Source organism: Mustela nivalis, assembly GCF_964662115.1.
Source record: "Mustela nivalis genome assembly, chromosome: 2".
NCBI lineage: Eukaryota > Metazoa > Chordata > Mammalia > Carnivora > Mustelidae > Mustela > Mustela nivalis.
In genome coordinates, this window is record NC_139021.1 from 165,948,839 (window position 1) to 165,954,838 (window position 6,000).

General features: G+C 38.7%; 1 long non-coding RNA gene across 1 annotated transcript in view; it reads right to left on the reverse strand.

Annotated features, from left to right (window-relative positions):
* LOC309854790 overlaps nucleotides 1-4,585 on the reverse strand; it is a 54,868-nt gene extending 50,283 nt beyond the window's left edge. The window contains exon 1 of the long non-coding RNA XR_014306431.1: nucleotides 4,494-4,585. This is a non-coding gene — a long non-coding RNA (uncharacterized lncRNA). The remainder of the gene's footprint in view (nucleotides 1-4,493) is intronic.
* Between the last annotated feature and the right edge of the window lie 1,415 nt (nucleotides 4,586-6,000).

Below are 6,000 nucleotides of genomic sequence, written 5' to 3' on the forward strand. Positions count from 1 at the left end.
TATTTGCAATCACTTTTCATGAAGTTAACGTCCTTCTCAAGGAAGCAAGTTTGTTTCTCTAAGGTTTGGATTCCATGTTACCTTCTCATAGACTCTGAGGAACCCAAACCCCACAGACTAAGTGAAATTGGTGGAGGAAAGCATTTCCAAAAGGAATAGAACAGATCCATTTTTTAATCAAAATGAGCCTCTGGAGACAGATAGATTGATCAAAAGATAGATAGATAGATAGATAGATAGATAATAGAAACTGAGAGAGAGAAAGAGAGAATGAATATGTATCACACAAACAGCCAATGTGATAGGAATGAACTCAGCCAGACCTTGGCACTTAATAAATTACCAGTTTCATGGGGATGGTTTCAGTAAAGCTCTGAAGTCAGCAGTACAAGGAATTCTATAATGCCAAGACAGCAGTCTGTTTTCAGAAGAACTGGACTTGAACCGGAAGTCAACTACTCATCCTAAAATGGCAAGAGATTCACTGGCAGACACTTTGGGGATACAGAGGTGCCAACCCTTGGGATGACCTCACCATAAATTCTGAAATGGATAATAATACTTTTCGGGATTCTGTTAAAGTTCATCAGTGAAAGTCCCGGCCATTACTTTAAAAGCCCTACTACTTTCAGTTGATTATTACTATTAATAGTAACTCACCAATTCAATCCAAAGTCACGCCTTCTACAGAGTCGGTTTTAGTGCGTTTCTTAATTAGGTTTTCCCATTAGCCACGTTCATAACTTCCAGGGGAAATGGAGCATTAGAGGTCATTGCTGTGAGGGACTGCTGGCCAAATCACGGACAACCCATCACACATTCTCTGTGCTCTTTAGACACCACTTTGCACCCTCCCAGTGTCCCACACCAAGACCTAATCCTAATCTTCGGTTCTTCCCTGAGAGGCTGAAATAAAGAATAACTTTGAGGAAGCAAGACACGAGAGAAGCAAATCAGCAGTGAAGGGGCAGCCTTCATCTCTCGTGCACTGATTAATTCATCACAGATTGAATAAATGAACCTCTCACTTCTAAGATCCCCAGGATACTTGTTAGTAAAGAGGGTTGACTGAAAATGTATCAGGGTGGAGCGGAAGACTGTGAATGATTCCCCAAATTTAACTTTTTAACATAAAAAGCTCTCTTTTGGAATTAACATGTGAAGGCGGTCAAAATAAAGACCTATGATAAAGCCATGCCAATTAGAATAATATAACATTAACATAAGGAAAAACCAATGAATGGATCAGAGTGGAGGGCGCAGAAAGACAGTGACCAATACGCAGTCAACAAATCTGTGGCAAAGGTCACTCAGCAGAGAAATGAGGAAACAATGATGTTATCAGTGAGTCATCCTTTGTCAACTTCATAGCTGTAGAGAAAAATCACAATTGTATGTGTCTTTACCGTTATATTATACCATACACAGAAATCTGTTTCAGATGAATTACAAATTGAGGGCACCTGGGTGGCTCAGTCATTAAGCGTCTACCTTCGGCTCAGGTCATGATCCCAGGGTCCTGGGATGGAGTCCCGCATCGGGCTCCCGGCTCAGCAGGAAGACTGCTTCTCCCACTACTACCGGCCCCGCCCACCCGGCTTGTGTTCCCTCTCTCGCTGTCTCTCTCTGTGTCAAATAAGAAAGAAAGAAAGATCTTAAAAAATTGAATTTTTTAAAAAGATGAATTCAACACCGAAAAGCGGCAGATAAATAATAAATAGCTTATAAGAAAATATAGGAAAATGTTTTTGATGACTTTGATGTAGGCTGGTTTTCTTAAACCAGTCCCTCAAAAGTTTTGAGCAGCAATAATTATACAGGAATGAATTACAGTGAAGAGCCTCTGTTCACATAAAGTCACACCACTGGGCCAGTGAAGAGACAAATCCTATATAGAAAAAGACACATATATATGACAAATGACTCAGCCAGATTAGACGTATAACAACAAATATAACAAAAAACAAAAACTCCCCAAAAACGCTTTGAAAAAGATAGGAAAAGATTGAACAAGGAATTTGCAAAAAAGCATGATATCCAAATGAACAATCAGCCTTACCAGTAATCAGGAAAATACTTATTAAAATCAATATGTGACAGTATTCCATAATCGAAGGATACATAAAATAAAAAAGATGGAAGATCTCTTCCTCACTGCGTTGGAAGTATCAACTGGTAGAATTACTTTGTAAACATATTTGGCAATGTCTACTAAAGCTGAACATACCAGTCCCCGAATTGGAGATGGGTCTCTATGTTCACCAAAAGACATAGAAGAGAGTATTTATAGAAGAATGACTCACATTTATCTCAAATTATATAGTTTAGATAATTCGCAAGTAAATACAATATGGAAGAAATTCAAAAACATAATATTGAGCAAAAACACAAGCATAAAAAAAGGACATAGAACTAGATTCCATTTTTACAAACTTCATATGAAGTATAAAACCAAGCAAAACCAACCTATGCTATTTAAAGTCAAAACAAGGTCTCCCCAGGGGAAGAACTGACTATCAGGGGGCATGAGTCAGGTCTCTGGGGGAGCTGCTCGTGGTCTTTTCTTGATGGCAGCGTTAGCTACACAGGTGTGTTCATTTATGAATGTAATGCAGTAACGTTGTGGACACTTTTCAATGTTTACTTACTTAAAAAAATCCCATGGTGGAAAGAAAAGATGGATAGGAGTCATCGGAGGAAAAAAAAAAATGACAAATTCTGGGAACAGTTAACTTTCTACTTTGGGAGCATCTCTGAGAAAGCTGGCAAGGTTAAAACCAGGAGGTAAGAGTACCTCCTTGACGTACACCCCTCTCACATTTATATGTGTGTGACAGGTAGACTGTAGATAATAATGATGTCATTCGCTCTTTTGTCTATGGTCTTATTTCCCAGGGTAACAATACTGCACTAATAGAATATGACAACGGACTTGTCATAATGCCCCCAACAACCGCTCTGGTTCAGGCCCCATGCCCAAGGAAATGACAGAGCCACTCATTCCCATCTGGTGTCAAAGGAGCAACATAACAAAAATCAAGGGGAAAGAAAGCTCGTCACAACCATGCTAGTCAAAGTCTACTGTGGAGAGAGGAGAGCGGACGTGTGTTTGAGAGCTCAGAGCCTTCGGTCTAGTCAAAGACGCGATGCTCAAAGGGAAAAAAAGGAAATCAAAGGTGGTATTGAAGGGCTGTTAGACTGAGTCCCAAATGGCATGGACACAGAGGAGCCTGAAAGGAAGAATGTTGGATCACCTCCTGTTACATGTACGAAGAACCACAAGGTAGACCTAGTTCTTATAAAAGGGAGGAAAAAATGGCTACACAGATCCTTTCCCCTGCCAGCAGTCCCTGGGTTGGCAAATCCCTGATCTTGTTTAAAGGCCAGTTCAAATATTAATTCCTTATAAAGTCACTCCTTCCCCCTCCCAGAGAGCCTCACAGGACTTCGCACAAATCCAGATTTTACTTCCTATGCACTTAGGACTCTAAATTACATTTTTTATGTTTGAGTAGCTGGCTGCCCCCTCCACTATGGGTAGGAAACCTCAGGGCAAAGCATCTTAGCAAGTAGCAGAGTCATCTGAGATGTCTGCATAGTCTTTTTTTAAAATAATTTTGTTACAGAAGGAATACATACACATGGCAAGAAAAAAATTAAAAACAGCAGAGACAAGTATAAAGGGGATGGATAAAATTTCCTCCCCATGATCTAGCCGAGCAGTTTACAAGCTTTTCTTGCAAAGGGCTAGATAGGAAATATTTTAGGCTCAGCAGGACTACGGTCGTTGTTGGAGTTACTCAACTCTGCCAGGTGCCTCACAAAAACAGCTACAGATGATATATAGAAACAGATGAATGAGGTTGTGTTCCAACAAAACTTAACTTTGAACAACAGGTAGCAAACCAAATAGTTTGCCCACCCCGATATACTCAGTGATGGTCTCATGCCCCAAATTAATGACTGTTAAAAAGGTTTTATAAAATGCACTGTTAGTTGAGTATATCCTTTGTGCAGCCCCACTAACCACAATGTAGCTTTAAGGTCAGCAAAAATACACAGTGATTGATCTGTACCAGTTTCCTCAAAGGAAAAAAAAAAAGTTCCTAAATCACTTTCCCCCCACCCTAAAGAACAGCTGTATGTGGTGAGGTAGCTACTAACTACCTTTGTGGAACCGCTGCAGAGTCAAAAATGAAAGCAAATGTATCCAAGTTGTTGGCGCTCCCATATCGCCTAAACGTACAGTTTTCACTAGAAATGAAATTACTAATTCTAGTTTCATGCTCAGATGAGCCTGTAAAATTATCTAACCCATTCAACATATAAATTGTGACATAAGCTCTAATACAAGGACCCTAGGATTTTGGGGGCTGCTTAGAAATCTATCCACAAAGGTGAATAGTATTTCAAAAGTAAAATCCATTCCAAGCCAAGAGAAAAAAAAATTAAAATACCATCTCTTTGTAACATCAGAAACCACCAGCACATACCTTCATAAAGGGACTGAGGTGGCCGTTGGTTTCCCTTGCGCCCCTCAATTGGGCGTAGATTTCAGGTCCTTTAGTAGTGAGACATGGTATCTGTGGAAGAAAAAAACATTAGAACTTATACTAAAACATAAAACAAAACAAACAAACAAAAAAACCCTTATTAGTAGGAAAAGTTCTAGTGAATCTTAAGAACAAGTTCCATTCTGGAACTCTGAAACACATTGATGAATTGTAGGTTTTCCACTGTCACTGGCTTCCCTGAGTTTCTCACTCTGCCGACGATTTGCTCTTTGGATTTCTGGGTCTCCATGTTTCTGACATAGCCTCTTTCCCTCTCCCTCTCTCTCACTCCTTCCTGCTTTTCTCTCTCTCTCTCTCTCTCTCACTCTGGTTCTATCATAGTCTTTGGGGTCTTTTCTCTTTCTTTCTCTATTCCTTTGTCTGAGGTTGCCTTGCAATTAAGCAATTCAATTATCAAAGTTCTTCTCCGTGGCCATGCGAGACTTTTAGTGACTCGCCTTCATGGGTGAGGAGTTACAGGTAGGATATGAGTGCTTGACTCACTATGTATTCATATAGCTCAGGTGTGTGTATATGTGGGGGGTGTGTGCATATATGAATATGTACATGTAGGCAATTATGTAGATGAAAATCCAGATGAAGCTAATGTCTTGAGATTTAAATTGAGATATATGTTTAATTCGTTGGACTTACAGGTCACCAAAACATCTACTATATAGTACATAGTCTTGTTGGGGCAAATACCTCCGTATATGTGTCTCTTTTTAAAAAACTTTATTTATTTATTTGTCTCTCCCCACTAAGCAGAGAGCCTGTGTAGGGCTCAATCCCCTGGGACCATGACCTGAGCCAAAGGCGTCCCCAATACCTGTCTCTTTTCTAATTAGAAAACCAAACCGATGAGGAAAGGCTTGGTTGCATTCACTATCACATGATGAGGAGAAACATACAAAGTGATCTCCTACCACCTTTGTCATCAAAACTATCTACACTAGTAATTAGAAATTTGGGGGTTTTTGGTGAAATCTAGGTGCTAGAATTAAGTATAATGAAGCTTATAAGGTTCATGATCTTTTTTGGTTTAGTTTAAAATATTTTTTTAAGGAATGAAAGTAGCATATATTCATAGAAGAAAAATTTTTAAAAAACAATTAAATGATAGTCAAAACAGCCATGATCAATGATAATATTTTAGTCTTCCCTTTCTACATTTTTTTCATATTTTCTTTCTTTTCTTCTACAAAAATAGAAACATATTCGATAAGGTATACAGAGCCCCTATTATGTACCAGATGCCCTGTTAGATAATTAAGATACATCAGAAAACACAACAGACAAAAATTTCTACCTTCAGGGAACTTAAAATATTACTTTTTAAAAAACTTATGGTTTTACTTTTGCTTTGCTGTATACATTTTCTAAGTCATTTAATACAAATTTATAGTGCACTTAATAGGTATATAACATTTTATCACATTGATGCACA